This window comes from Ranitomeya variabilis, chromosome 5, assembly GCF_051348905.1.
Source record: "Ranitomeya variabilis isolate aRanVar5 chromosome 5, aRanVar5.hap1, whole genome shotgun sequence".
Lineage (NCBI taxonomy): Eukaryota > Metazoa > Chordata > Amphibia > Anura > Dendrobatidae > Ranitomeya > Ranitomeya variabilis.
This window is the reverse complement of record NC_135236.1, coordinates 477,725,041-477,741,090: the sequence shown is the minus strand read 5'-3', so window position 1 is coordinate 477,741,090 and position 16,050 is coordinate 477,725,041.

Sequence of the window (16,050 nt, the reverse complement as noted above, 5' to 3'; positions counted from 1 at the left end):
GGTGCTGAACCCCACTGACACATTGGCTGGTGTTTTTCTCTGTGCAGCTAGCAGTACCGGGCCCCAACTGGCGGTGTTAGAGCCCGGGGTCAGCAGGAGGAGGAGATGGAGCAGAGTGTAGGCCGAAGCCTGCACTGGCGGCAGCTTTGGGTCTGTTGTGCCTGCGTGGCTGTTGCAGGACACGTTGCCGGCTGCACAGCAGGGGAACAGCTGGCGGTGCTGAACCCCACTGACACATTGGTTGTTGTTTGGCTCTGTGCAGCTAGCAGTACCGGGCCCCAACTGGCGGTGTTGGAGCCCGGGCTCTGCAGGGGGAGCAGAGTGTAGGCCGAAGCCTACTTGAACCAATTTCAAAGGTAACCTTTAACCCCCCCTCAGGGGTTACAAAGTAGAAGAGCCACAGCTTATGCAGCAGTAGTGCTGCACAAGTCAAAGGTTGCTCTTTTAATTTTGCTCCTTGCACACGCTGAATGAAACACGTATAACATTTAGCCCTTTATACAGTCAAACTGTGTTGGAGGCGCGAGTTCCCTTTGTAATGAGACGCAGCACAGATGTCAAGAATCCCACCTTGGTGCTGGGTGCAGCCTCCTGAGCGTTGTTATTTGCTGTACAGGAGTCTGCGCTGTCGTGTTATCCCCTGGCCTAGCGCTGTTAGCGCTGCCCATCTTCTGACCTCATTTAATGTCGGCCGCTGCGGTTCGCGATGACCATGAATCCCAGCCCCGCGGTGTCTTAACATTGTTAAAACACTGCGGGGCTGGGATTCATGGCCTGGCGCAGCACATATGTTCGCCTCTCGCACTCGGGTCCTTACACCCGCTGCAGACTGTGCGGCGTCAGCTGATCCCTTATCGCATGCCACGGCCATGAAGCCGCACAGTCTGAAGAAGGCGGAAGGAGATGAGGGACAGGCGAACTGATGCACTGCTCATGCCCATCAATCACACCCTCGCAGTCCCAAGAAATAAGACACCGAGGGGCGTTGTGTGGGTCAGGGCGGCCGCAGAGGCGCAGGCAGCCAAACAATGATGCCAGAAGACGGGCAGCGCTACCAAGGGGGTTCCAGCGTGTCATTACAAAGGAAAGTCACACCCCCGGGACGGTTAAATGGTCACACAGAGGACACATTTCAGACGTGTTTTCAGTTCCACATGTGCGAGGAGAATACGTTTATGAGCCACCTTGCACACATGCAGCATTACCGCTGTACAAGGTGGCCTTAAAAACGTACAAACGCCTGGGGGAGGGGGGACAGGTTCCCTTCAATTTCAGTTCTTGTGTCTGCGTGGCTTTTGCAGGACACGATGCCGGCTGCACAGCAGGGGAACAGCTGGCGGTGCTGAACCCCACTGACACATTGGCTGGTGTTTTTCTCTGTGCAGCTAGCAGTACCGGGCCCCAACTGGTGGTGTTAGAGCCCGGGGTCAGCAGGAGGAGGAGATGGAGCAGAGTGTAGGCCGAAGCCTGCACTGGCGGCAGCTTTGGGTCTGTTGTGCCTGCGTGGCTGTTGCAGGACACGTTGCCGGCTGCACAGCAGGGGAACAGCTGGCGGTGCTGAACCCCACTGACACATTGGCTGGTGTTTGGCTCTGTGCAGCTAGCAGTACCGGGCCCCAACTGGCGGTGTTGGAGCCCGGGCTCTGCAGGGGGAGCAGAGTGTAGGCCGAAGCCTACTTGAACCAATTTCAAAGGTAACCTTTAACCCCCCCTCAGGGGTTACAAAGTAGAAGAGCCACAGCTTATGCAGCAGTAGTGCTGCACAAGTCAAAGGTTGCTCTTTTAATTTTGCTCCTTGCACACGCTGAATGAAACACGTATAACATTTAGCCCTTTATACAGTCAAACTGTGTTGGAGGCGCGAGTTCCCTTTGTAATGAGACGCAGCACAGATGTCAAGAATCCCACCTTGGTGCTGGGTGCAGCCTCCTGAGCGTTGTTATTTGCTGTACAGGAGTCTGCGCTGTCGTGTTATCCCCTGGCCTAGGGCTGTTAGCGCTGCCCATCTTCTGACCTCATTTAATGTCGGCCGCTGCGGTTCGCGATGACCATGAATCCCAGCCCCACGGTGTCTTAACATTGTTAAAACACTGCGGAGCTGGGATTCATGGCCTGGCGCAGCACATATGTTCGCCTCTCGCACTCGGGTCCTTACACCCGCTGCAGACTGTGCGGCGTCAGCTGATCCCTTATCGCATGCCACGGCCATGAAGCCGCACAGTCTGAAGAAGGCAGAAGGAGATGAGGGACAGGCGAACTGATGCACTGCTCATGCCCATCAATCACACCCTCGCAGTCCCAAGAAATAAGACACCGAGGGGCGTTGTGTGGGTCAGGGCGGCCGCAGAGGCGCAGGCAGCCAAACAATGATGCCAGAAGACGGGCAGCGCTACCAAGGGGGTTGCAGCATGTCATTACAAAGGAAAGTCACACCCCCGGGACGGTTAAATGGTCACACAGAGGACACATTTCAGACGTGTTTTCAGTTCCACATGTGCGAGGAGAATACGTTTATGAGCCACCTTGCACACATGCAGCATTACCGCTGTACAAGGTGGCCTTAAAAACGTACAAACGCCTGGGGGAGGGGGGACAGGTTCCCTTCAATTTCAGTTCTTGTGTCTGCGTGGCTTTTGCAGGACACAATGCCGGCTGCACAGCAGGGGAACAGCTGGCGGTGCTGAACCCCACTGACACATTGGCTGGTGTTTTTCTCTGTGCAGCTAGCAGTACCGGGCCCCAACTGGTGGTGTTAGAGCCCGGGGTCAGCAGGAGGAGGAGATGGATCAGAGTGTAGGCCGAAGCCTGCACTGGCGGCAGCTTTGGGTCTGTTGTGCCTGCGTGGCTGTTGCAGGACACGTTGCCGGCTGCACAGCAGGGGAACAGCTGGCGGTGCTGAACCCCACTGACACATTGGCTGGTGTTTGGCTCTGTGCAGCTAGCAGTACCGGGCCCCAACTGGCGGTGTTGGAGCCCGGGCTCTGCAGGGGGAGCAGAGTGTAGGCCGAAGCCTACTTGAACCAATTTCAAAGGTAACCTTTAACCCCCCCTCAGGGGTTACAAAGTAGAAGAGCCACAGCTTATGCAGCAGTAGTGCTGCACAAGTCAAAGGTTGCTCTTTTAATTTTGCTCCTTGCACACGCTGAATGAAGCACGTATAACATTTAGCCCTTTATACAGTCAAACTATGTTGGAGGCGCGAGTTCCCTTTGTAATGAGACGCAGCACAGATGTCAAGAATCCCACCTTGGTGCTGGGTGCAGCCTCCTGAGCGTTGTTATTTGCTGTACAGGAGTCTGCGCTGTCGTGTTATCCCCTGGCCTAGCGCTGTTAGCGCTGCCCATCTTCTGACCTCATTTAATGTCGGCCGCTGCGGTTCGCGATGACCATGAATCCCAGCCCCGCGGTGTCTTAACATTGTTAAAACACTGCGGGGCTGGGATTCATGGCCTGGCGCAGCACATATGTTCGCCTCTCGCACTCGGGTCCTTACACCCGCTGCAGACTGTGCGGCGTCAGCTGATCCCTTATCGCATGCCACGGCCATGAAGCCGCACAGTTTGAAGAAGGCGGAAGGAGATGAGGGACAGGCGAACTGATGCACTGCTCATGCCCATCAATCACACCCTCGCAGTCCCAAGAAATAAGACACCGAGGGGCGTTGTGTGGGTCAGGGCGGCCGCAGAGGCGCAGGCAGCCAAACAATGATGCCAGAAGACGGGCAGCGCTACCAAGGGGGTTGCAGCGTGTCATTACAAAGGAAAGTCACACCCCCGGGACGGTTAAATGGTCACACAGAGGACACATTTCAGACGTGTTTTCAGTTCCACATGTGCGAGGAGAATACGTTTATGAGCCACCTTGCACACATGCAGCATTACCGCTGTACAAGGTGGCCTTAAAAACGTACAAACGCCTGGGGGAGGGGGGACAGGTTCCCTTCAATTTCAGTTCTTGTGTCTGCGTGGCTTTTGCAGGACACAATGCCGGCTGCACAGCAGGGGAACAGCTGGCGGTGCTGAACCCCACTGACACATTGGCTGGTGTTTTTCTCTGTGCAGCTAGCAGTACCGGGCCCCAACTGGCGGTGTTAGAGCCCGGTGTCAGCAGGAGGAGGAGATGGAGCAGAGTGTAGGCCGAAGCCTGCACTGGCGGCAGCTTTGGGTCTGTTGTGCCTGCGTGGCTGTTGCAGGACACGTTGCCGGCTTCACAGCAGGGGAACAGCTGGCGGTGCTGAACCCCACTGACACATTGGCTGGTGTTTTTCTCTGTGCAGCTAGCAGTACCGGGCCCCAACTGGCGGTGTTAGAGCCCGGTGTCAGCAGGAGGAGGAGATGGAGCAGAGTGTAGGCCGAAGCCTGCACTGGCGGCAGCTTTGGGTCTGTTGTGCCTGCGTGGCTGTTGCAGGACACGTTGCCGGCTGCACAGCAGGGGAACTGTTATGACCCCAATGGCGAGGGTCTCAGAGGAACGTGGAAGTCTGCAGAATACAAAAATCCAGCTCATAGGGCAGTGGTAACTGGGTTGACCATATATCTACTCCTAACGCCAACACTAGAAGTAGCCGGGGATCATTCCTACGTTGATTCTAGATGACACGCGCCAGCCGGAGAATCTAGCTACCCCTAGTAGAGGAAAACAAAGACCTTTCTTGCCTCCAGAGAAGGGGACCCCAAAGCTGGATAGAAGCCCCCCACAAATAATGACGGTGAGGTAAGAGGAAATGACAAACACAGAAATGAACCAGGTTTAGCACAGAGAGGCCCACTTACTGATAGCAGAATAAAGAAAGGTAACTTATATGGTCAACAAAAACCCTATCAAAATCCACACTGGAAATTCAAGAACCCCCGAACCGTCTAACGGTCCGGGGGGAGAACACCAGCCCCCTAGAGCTTCCAGCAAAGGTCAGGATATAGATTTGGAACAAGCTGGACAAAAATACAAAACCAAAACAAATAGCAAAAAGCAAAAGGCAGACTTAGCTGATATAACTGGAACCAGGATCAGTAGACAAGAGCACAGCAGACTAGCTCTGATAACTACGTTGCCAGGCATTGAACTGAAGGTCCAGGGAGCTTATATAGCAACACCCCTAACTAACGACCCAGGTGCGGATAAAAGGAATGACAGAAAAACCAGAGTCAAAAAACTAGTAACCACTAGAGGGAGCAAAAAGCAAATTCACAACAGTACCCCCCCCTTAGTGAGGGGTCACCGAACCCTCACCACGACCACCAGGGCGATCAGGATGAGCGGCATGAAAGGCACAAACTAAATCGGCCGCATGAACATCAGAGGCGACCACCCAGGAATTATCCTCCTGACCATAGCCCTTCCACTTGACCAGGTACTGAAGCCTCCGCCTGGAGAGGCGAGAATCCAAGATCTTCTCCACCACGTACTCCAACTCGCCCTCAACCAACACCGGAGCAGGAGGCTCAGCAGAAGGAACTACAGGCACAATGTACCGCCGCAACAAGGACCTATGAAATACATTGTGAATAGCAAACGACACAGGAAGATCCAGACGAAAAGATACAGGATTAAGGATTTCCAATATCTTGTAAGGCCCAATAAAACGAGGTTTAAATTTGGGAGAGGAGACCTTCATAGGAACAAAGCGGGAAGAAAGCCACACCAAATCCCCAACGCGTAGTCGGGGACCCACACCGCGGCGGCGGTTGGCAAAGCGCTGAGCCTTCTCCTGTGACAACTTCAAGTTGTCCACCACATGATTCCAGATCTGCTGCAACCTATCCACCACAGAATCCACCCCAGGACAGTCAGAAGGCTCCACATGACCCGAAGAAAAGCGAGGATGGAAACCAGAGTTGCAGAAAAAAGGCGAAACCAAGGTGGCGGAACTAGCCCGATTATTAAGGGCAAACTCAGCCAACGGCAAGAATGTCACCCAATCGTCCTGATCAGCAGAGACAAAACACCTCAAATAAGCCTCCAAAGTCTGATTGGTTCGCTCCGTCTGTCCATTAGTCTGAGGATGGAAAGCAGACGAAAACGACAAATCAATGCCCATCCTACTACAAAAGGATCGCCAGAACCTGGAAACAAACTGGGATCCTCTGTCTGACACAATATTCTCAGGGATGCCGTGCAAACGAACCACGTTCTGAAAAAACACAGGAACCAGATCGGAAGAGGAAGGCAGCTTAGGCAAAGGAACCAAATGGACCATCTTGGAGAAGCGATCACATATCACCCAGATAACGGACATGCCCTGAGATAGCGGAAGATCAGAAATGAAATCCATGGAGATATGTGTCCAAGGTCTCTTCGGGACAGGCAAGGGCAAGAGCAAACCGCTGGCACGAGAACAGCAAGGCTTAGCTCGAGCACAAGTCCCACAGGACTGCACAAATGACCGCACATCCCTTGACAAGGAAGGCCACCAAAAGGACCTGGCCACCAGATCTCTGGTGCCAAAAATTCCCGGGTGACCTGCCAACACCGAGGAATGAACCTCGGAAATGACTCTGCTGGTCCACTTATCCGGGACAAACAGTCTGTCAGGTGGACAAGACTCAGGCCTATCAGCCTGAAATCTCTGCAACACACGTCGCAGATCCGGAGAAATAGCTGACAAGATAACTCCATCTTTAAGAATACCAACAGGATCAGCGACTCCAGGAGCATCAGGCACAAAGCTCCTAGAAAGAGCATCGGCCTTCACATTCTTTGAACCTGGTAAATACGAGACAACAAAATCAAAGCGGGAGAAAAACAATGACCAGCGGGCCTGTCTCGGATTAAGGCGTTTAGCAGACTCGAGATACATCAGATTTTTGTGATCAGTCAAGACCACCACACGATGCTTAGCACCCTTGAGCCAATGACGCCACTCCTCAAATGCCCATTTCATGGCCAACAACTCCCGATTGCCCACATCATAATTTCGCTCGGCAGGCGAAAACTTCCTAGAGAAAAAGGCACAAGGTTTCATAACAGAGCAACCAGGGCCTCTCTGCGACAAAACGGCCCCTGCCCCAATCTCCGAAGCATCCACCTCAACCTGAAAGGGAAGTGAGACGTCAGGCTGGCACAAAACAGGCGCCGAAGTAAACCGGCGTTTCAACTCCTGGAAAGCCTCCACGGCAGCAGGAGCCCAGTTAGCTACATCGGAGCCCTTCTTGGTCATATCCGTCAAAGGTTTCACAATGCTAGAAAAATTAGCGATAAAACGACGGTAGAAGTTAGCGAAGCCCAAGAACTTCTGAAGACTCTTAACTGACGAGGGCTGAGTCCAATCAAGAATAGCTCGGATCTTGACTGGGTCCATCTCCACAGCAGAAGGGGAAAAAATGAACCCCAAAAAGGGAACCTTCTGTACACCAAAGAGACACTTTGAGCCCTTGACAAACAAAGAATTTTCACGCAAAATTTTAAAGACCAACCTGACCTGCTCCACATGCGAATCCCAATTATCAGAAAAAACCAAAATATCATCCAGATAAACAATCAAAAATTTATCCAGATACTTCCGGAAAATGTCATGCATAAAGGACTGAAAAACTGAAGGCGCATTGGAGAGCCCAAAAGGCATCACCAAGTACTCAAAATGACCTTCGGGCGTATTGAATGCGGTTTTCCATTCATCACCTTGCTTAATGCGCACAAGGTTGTACGCACCACGAAGGTCTATCTTGGTGAACCACTTGGCACCCTTAATCCGGGCAAACAAGTCAGACAACAGCGGTAAAGGATACTGAAATTTGACAGTGATCTTATTTAAAAGCCGATAATCAATACAAGGTCTCAAAGATCCGTCCTTTTTTGCCACAAAAAAGAATCCCGCACCAAGAGGGGAAGAAGACGGACGAATATGTCCTTTTTCCAGAGACTCCTTGATATATGAACGCATAGCGGTATGTTCAGGTACCGACAGATTAAACAGTCTTCCCTTAGGAAATTTACTGCCTGGGATCAAATCTATAGCACAGTCACAGTCCCTATGAGGAGGCAGTGCACTGGACTCAGACTCACTGAAGACATCCTGATAATCAGACAAATACTCCGGAACTTCCGAAGGCGTAGAAGAAGCAATAGACACAGGCAGGGAATCCTCATGAATACCACGACAGCCCCAACTTGAGACTGACATAGCCTTCCAGTCCAGGACTGGATTATGGGTCTGTAACCATGGCAGCCCTAAAACGACCAAATCATGCATTTTATGTAAAACCAGGAAACGTATCACCTCGCGGTGTTCAGGAGTCATGCACATGGTAACCTGAGTCCAATACTGCGGTTTATTTGCTGCCAATGGTGTAGCATCAATACCCCTAAGAGGAATAGGATTTTCTAATGGTTCAAGAGTAAATCCACAGCGCTTAGCAAATGAGAGATCCATGAGACTCAGGGCAGCACCTGAATCTACAAACGCCATGACAGGATAAGATGACAGTGAGCAAATCAAAGTCACAGACAGAATAAATTTAGGTTGCAAATTACCAACGGTGACAGGACTAACAACCTTAGCTATACGTTTAGAGCATGCTGAGATAACATGTGTAGAATCACCACAGTAGTAGCACAAGCCATTCCGGCGTCTATGAATTTTCCGCTCATTTCTAGTCAGGATTCTATCACATTGCATTAAATCAGGTGTCTGTTCAGACAACACCATGAGGGAATTTGCGGTTTTTCTATCACATTGCACCGAATTAGGTGTCTGTTCAGACAACACCATGAGGGAATTTGCGGTTTTGCGCTCCCGCAACCGCCGGTCAATTTGAATAGCCAGTGCCATAGTATCATTCAGACCTGTGGGAATGGGAAAACCCACCATAACATTCTTAATGGCTTCAGAAAGGCCATTTCTAAAATTAGCGGCCAGTGCACACTCGTTCCAATGTGTCAGCACGGACCATTTCCGAAATTTTTGGCAATACACTTCAGCCTCGTCCTGCCCCTGAGACATAGACAGCAAGGCCTTTTCTGCCTGAATCTCAAGATTGGGTTCCTCATAAAGTAAACCGAGCGCCAGAAAAAACGCATCAAGATCAGCCAATGCCGGATCTCCTGGCGCCAGCGAAAAAGCCCAATCCTGAGGGTCGCCCCATAAGAACGAAATAACAATTTTTACTTGCTGAGCAGAATCTCCTGATGAACAGGGTCTCAGGGACAAAAACAATTTACAATTATTCACGAAATTCCTAAACTTAAACCTGTCTCCGGAAAACAGTTCAGGAATCGGTATTTTAGGTTCTGACCTAGGATTTCTGATAACATAGTCTTGTATGCCCTGCACACGAGTAGCCAGCTGGTCCACACTTGTAATCAAGGTCTGGACATTCATGTCTGCAGCAAGCATAGCCACTCTGAGGTAAAGGGGAAGGAGAAAAAAAAAAACTCAGAATCTTCTTTCTTATAATCCCTCTTCTGCAATGCATTAAACATTTAATACTGGCCTGGCAAACTGTTATGACCCCAATGGCGAGGGTCTCAGAGGAACGTGGAAGTCTGCAGAATACAAAAATCCAGCTCATAGGGCAGTGGTAACTGGGTTGACCATATATCTACTCCTAACGCCAACACTAGAAGTAGCCGGGGATCATTCCTACGTTGATTCTAGATGACACGCGCCAGCCGGAGAATCTAGCTACCCCTAGTAGAGGAAAACAAAGACCTTTCTTGCCTCCAGAGAAGGGGACCCCAAAGCTGGATAGAAGCCCCCCACAAATAATGACGGTGAGGTAAGAGGAAATGACAAACACAGAAATGAACCAGGTTTAGCACAGAGAGGCCCACTTACTGATAGCAGAATAAAGAAAGGTAACTTATATGGTCAACAAAAACCGTATCAAAATCCACACTGGAAATTCAAGAACCCCCGAACCGTCTAACGGTCCGGGGGGAGAACACCAGCCCCCTAGAGCTTCCAGCAAAGGTCAGGATATAGATTTGGAACAAGCTGGACAAAAATACAAAACCAAAACAAATAGCAAAAAGCAAAAGGCAGACTTAGCTGATATAACTGGAACCAGGATCAGTAGACAAGAGCACAGCAGACTAGCTCTGATAACTACGTTGCCAGGCATTGAACTGAAGGTCCAGGGAGCTTATATAGCAACACCCCTAACTAACGACCCAGGTGCGGATAAAAGGAATGACAGAAAAACCAGAGTCAAAAAACTAGTAACCACTAGAGGGAGCAAAAAGCAAATTCACAACAGGGAACAGCTGGCGGTGCTGAACCCCACTGACACATTGGCTGGTGTTTGGCTCTGTGCAGCTAGCAGTACCGGGCCCCAACTGGCGGTGTTGGAGCCCGGGCTCTGCAGGGGGAGCAGAGTGTAGGCCGAAGCCTACTTGAACCAATTTCAAAGGTAACCTTTAACCCCCCCTCAGGGGTTACAAAGTAGAAGAGCCACAGCTTATGCAGCAGTAGTGCTGCACAAGTCAAAGGTTGCTCTTTTAATTTTGCTCCTTGCACACACTGAATGAAACATGTATAACATTTAGCCCTTTATACAGTCAAACTGTGTTGGAGGCGCGAGTTCCCTTTGTAATGAGACGCAGCACAGATGTCAAGAATCCCACCTTGGTGCTGGGTGCAGCCTCCTGAGCGTTGTTATTTGCTGTACAGGAGTCTGCGCTGTCGTGTTATCCCCTGGCCTAGCGCTGTTCGTGCTGCCCATCTTCTGACCTCATTTAACCCCTTAGTGACAGAGCCAATTTGGTACTTAATGACCGAGCCAATTTTTACAATTCTGACCAGTGTCACTTTATGAGGTTATAACTCTGGAACGCTTTATCGGATCCCGCTGATTCTGAGATTGTTTTTTCGTGACATGTTGTACTTCAAGTTAGTGGTAACATTTCTTCGATATTACTTGCGATTATTTATGAAAAAAATGGAAATATGGCGAAAATTTTTAAAATTTTGCAATTTTCAAACTTTGTATTTTTATGCCCTTAAATCAGAGAGATATGTCACAAAAAATAGTTAATAAATAACATTTCTCACATGTCTACTTTACATCAGCACAATTTTGGAAACAATTTTTTTTTTTGTTAGGGAGTTATAAGGGTTAAAAGTTGACCAGCAATTTCTCATTTTTACAACACCATGTTTTTTTTAGGGACCACATCACCTTTGAAGTGATTTTGAGGGGTCTATATGATAGAAAATAACCAAGTGTGACACCATTCTAAAAACTGCACCCCTCAAGCTGCTCAAAACCACATTCAAGAAGTTTATTAACCCTTTACGTACTTCACAGGAACTAAAACAATGTGGAAGAAAAAAATTAACATTTTACTTTTTTTTGCAAACATTTTACTTCAGAACCATTTTTTTTAATTTTCACAAGTGTAAAAACAGAAATTTAACCACAAATTTTGTTGAGCAATTTTTCCTGAGTACGCCGATACCCCATATGTGGAGGTAAACCACTGTTTGGGCGCACCGCAGAGCTTGGAAGTGAAGGAGCACCGTTTGACTGTTTCAATGCAGAATTGGCTGGAATTGAGATCGGACGCCATGTCGCGTTTGGAGAGCCCCTAATGTGCCTAAACAGTGGAAACCCCCCACAAGTGACACCATTTTGGAAACTAGACCCCCCAAGGAACTTATCTAGATGTGTGGTGAGCACTTTGAACCCCCAAGTGCTTCACAGAAGTTTATAACGTAGAGCCGTGAAAATAAAAAATCGCATTTGTTTTCACAAAAATGATTTTTTCGCCCACAAATTCTTATTTTCACAAGGGTAACAGGAGAAATTAGACCACAAAAGTTGTTGTGCAATTTCTCCTGAGTACGTCGATACCCCATATGTGGAGGTAAACCACTGTTTGGGCGCACCGCAGAGCTTGGAAGAGAAGGAGTGTCGTTTTACTTTTTCAATGTAGAATTGGCTGGAATTGAGATCGGACGCCATGTCACGTTTGGAGAGCCGCTGATGTGCCTAAACAGTAGAGACCCCCCACATATGACACCATTTTGGAAACTAGACCCCTTAAGGAACTTATCTAGATGTGTGGTGAGCACTTTAAACCCCCAGGTGCTTCACAGAAGTTTATAACGTAGAGCCGTGAAAATAAAAAAATCGCATTTTTTCTACAAAAATGATCTTTTTGCCTCCAAATTTTTATTTTACCAAGGGTAACAGGAGAAAATGGACCCCAGAAGCTGTTGTACAATTTGTCTTGAGTACGCCGACACCCCATATGTGGGGGTAAACCACTGTTTGGGCGCATGGCTGAGCTCGGAAGCAAAGGAGCGCCATTTGACTTTTCAATGCAAAATTGACTGGAATTGAGATCGGACGCCATGTCGCGTTTGGAGAGCCCCTGATGTGCCTAAACAGCAGAAACCCCCCAAAAGTGACCCCATTTTGGAAACTAGACCCCCCATGGAACTTATCTAGATGTGTAGTGAGAACTTTGAATGCCCAAGTGCATCACAGAAGTTTATAATGCAGAGTCGTGAAAATAAAAAATATATATTTTTTAACAATAAAGATTTTTTAGCCCCCAAGTTTTTATTTTCACAAGGGTAACAAGAGAAATTGGACCCCAAAAGTTGTTGTCCAATTTGTCCTGAGTATGCTGGTACCCCATATGTGGGGGTAAACCACTGTTTGGGCGCATGGCAGAGCTCGGAAGGGAAGGAGTGCCATTTTGGAATGCAGACTTTGATAGAATTGTCTGCGGGCGTTATGTTGCGTTTGCAGACCCCTAATGTACCTAAACAGTAGAAACCCCCAACAAGTGACCCCATTTTGGAAAATAGACCCCCCAAGGAACTTATCTAGATATGTCGTGAGAACTTTGAATGCCCAAGTGCTTCACAGAAGTTTATAATGCAGAGTAGTGAAAATAAAAAATATTTTTTTTCCCACAAAAAAGATTTTTTTAGCCCCCAAATTTTTATTTTCACAAGGGTAACAAGAGAAATTGGACCCCAAAAGTTGTTGTCCAATTTGTCCTGAGTATGCTGGTACCCCATATGTGGGGGTAAACCACTGTTTGGGCGCACGGCAGAGCTCGGAAGGGAAGGAGCGCCATTTTGCAATGCAGACTTTGATAGAATTGTCTGCGGGCGTTATGTTGCGTTTGCAGACCCCTAATGTACCTAAACAGTAGAAACCCCCACAAGTGACCAAATTTTGGAAACTAGACCCCCTAAGGAACTTATCTAGATATGTGGTGAGAACTTTGAAAGCTCAAGTGCTTCACAGAAATTTATAATGCAGAGTAGTGAAAATAAAAAAATATATTTTTTTCCAACAAAAAAGATTTTTAGCCCCCAAGTTTTTATTTTCACAAGGGTAACAGGAGAAATTGGACCCCAAAAGTTGTTGTCCAATTTATCCCGAGTACGCTGATGCCCCATATGTGGGGGTAAACCACTGTTTGGGCGCACGGCAGAGCTCAGAAGGGAGGGAGTACCATTTGACTTTTTTAGCGCAAAATTGGCTGTCGTGTTTGGAGACCCCCTGATGTACCTAAACAGTGGAAACCCCCCAATTCTAACTCCAACCCTAACCCCAACACAGCCCTAACCCTAATCTCAACCCGATCCATAATCCTAATCACAACCCTAACGATAATCACAACCCTAACCCCAAAACAGCCCTAATCTCAACCCTAACCATAACCCTAATCAAAACCCTAAATCCAACACACCCCTAACCCTAATCCCAACCCTAACCCTAATCCCAACCCTAATCCCAAACGTAACACTAATCCCAACCCTAATCCAAGCCCTAACCCTAATCCCAACTCTAACCCTAACTTTAGCCCCAACCCTAACTTTAGCCCCAACCCTAACCATAACTTTAGCCCCCGTCGTCACAAAAAAAGTTCAATGTAACCTTTTTTTTGTACGTCGCGTCCGCCATTTCCGCGGATGCGTGGCCGTAACTCTGCCCCCTCCTCCCCAGGACATAGACTGGGCAGCGGATGCGTTGAAAAACTGCATCCGCTGCCCACGTTGTGCACAATTTTCACAACGTGCGTCGGTACATCGGGCCGACGCATTGCGACCGCCCCGTACCGACGCAAGTGTGAAAGAAGCCTTAGGCTACTTTCAGACATAGCGCATTTTTGAGCGCTATTTTGCGGGCGCTTTTCAAAAATGCGCAATGTCATTTTCGTCTGCCGGCAAAGTGAATGAGAAATTCACTTTGCCGTTCAGACACACCGCAAAAAAACGCGGCGCTTTTGTCTGCAAACACGCCGGCGTAAAAAGAATTGACATGTCAATTCTTTACGCAGCGGCGTGTCTGCGTATCCCCCTAGGGCCCCATATTACCTTCCACACACAGCGCCTTTGTCCTGGGTGTCGGCGTCTTTGTACGGAGGGGTTGACACCCAGGACCGGACGTGACGTCGGACAGGAAGAGGGAAGCCCCCGCCCCCCAGTGAAGCAGCATGGAGTCCTTCTGTTTGTGTGTGTGTGCGTGTGTGTGCGTGTGTGTGCGTGTGTGTGTCCCCATGCGACGCTAGTGCCACCATTGTGCTAAGTCGCCGTATGGGACTACTACTCCCATCCGGTATTAGGATGGGAGAGTTGTCCCTGTGTCCGGCGACTTAGCACAATTGTAAAGTTACACAAAACACCTACACACAATACACATACATGACACACAGTACATACAACATATAACACAGAGTATATACTCACCAACAGCACACTTGTAGGCGAAGCCCTCGATCCTCCAGGAAAAAATCCAAAAATAATAAACCAAATTCATACTCCCTGTCCGCAGAATCCATAAAACGAGTGTCCCACGCCGATCGGCTGCTCTCCGGCGATACACTGCCAGGAGCGAAGCTCCTAGCAGTGTATCGCGTACTGTTCCGGAGTTCAATGACTCCGGCGTCTCGGTTAACAGCAGTACAGCTGCATTGAACTTTCCCACGCAGCACTGCCGTTAAGCGAGAGTGCCGGGGTCAATGACCGCCGGTAAACTCGCTCGCGCATGCGCAGTGACACACCGACAGGAACTATGGCTCCTGTCAGTGTGTTGCTGCAGCCGTGGAGAGCAGACATATCTCTGGATGTGTCTGTTCTCCATGGAAAATCTTGATACGTGGCACTTAAATATGTGGCAATTAAATACGTGACACGTGGCACTTATACGTGATACGTGTCACTTAAATACGTGGCACTGAAATACGTGATACGTGGCACTTTGATACGTGGCACGTGTCACTTAAATACGTGGCATGTGGCACTGAAATATGTGGCACGTGGCACTTTGATACGTGGCACGTGTCTCTTAAATACGTGGCACGTGGCACTGAAAGATGTGGCACGTGGCACTTTGATACGTGGCACGTGGCACTTTGATACGTGGCACGTGGCACTTTGATACGTGGCACGTGGCACTTTGATACGTGGCACGTGGCACTTTGATACGTGGCACGTGGCACTTTGATACGTGGCACGTGGCACTTTGATACGTGGCACTGAAATATGTGGCACGTGGCACTTTGATACGTGGCACGTGTCACTTAAATATGTGGCACGTGGCACTTTGATACGTGGCACGTGGCACTTTGATACGTGGCACTGAAATATGTGGCACGTGGCACTTTGATACGTGGCACGTGTCACTTAAATACGTGGCACGTGGCACTGAAATATGTGGGACACGTCGCACAAAAAAGTTACATGTAGTTTTTTTTGTGTCGACGGTCCGCCGAAGCACGACGCATCCGTCGCACGACGGATGCGACATGTGGCAATCCATCGCAATGCGTCGCTAATGCAAGCCAATGGAGAAAAAACGCATCCTGCAAGCACTTTTGCAGGATGCGTTTTTTCTCCAACGACGCATTGCGACGGAAGCCAAAAAACGCTAGTGTGAAAGTAGCCTAACCCTAACCCTAGCCCTAACCCTAACCCTAAATTTAGCCCCAACCCTAACCCTAACTCTAACCCTAACCCTAACTCTAACCCTAACCCTAACCCTAACCCTAACCCTAATTTTAGCCCCAACTTGTCTTCTCCTGCCGGCCGGCAGATGGCAGCAGATGGCGGGCGCACTGCGCATGCGCCCGCCATGATGAAAAAGCCGG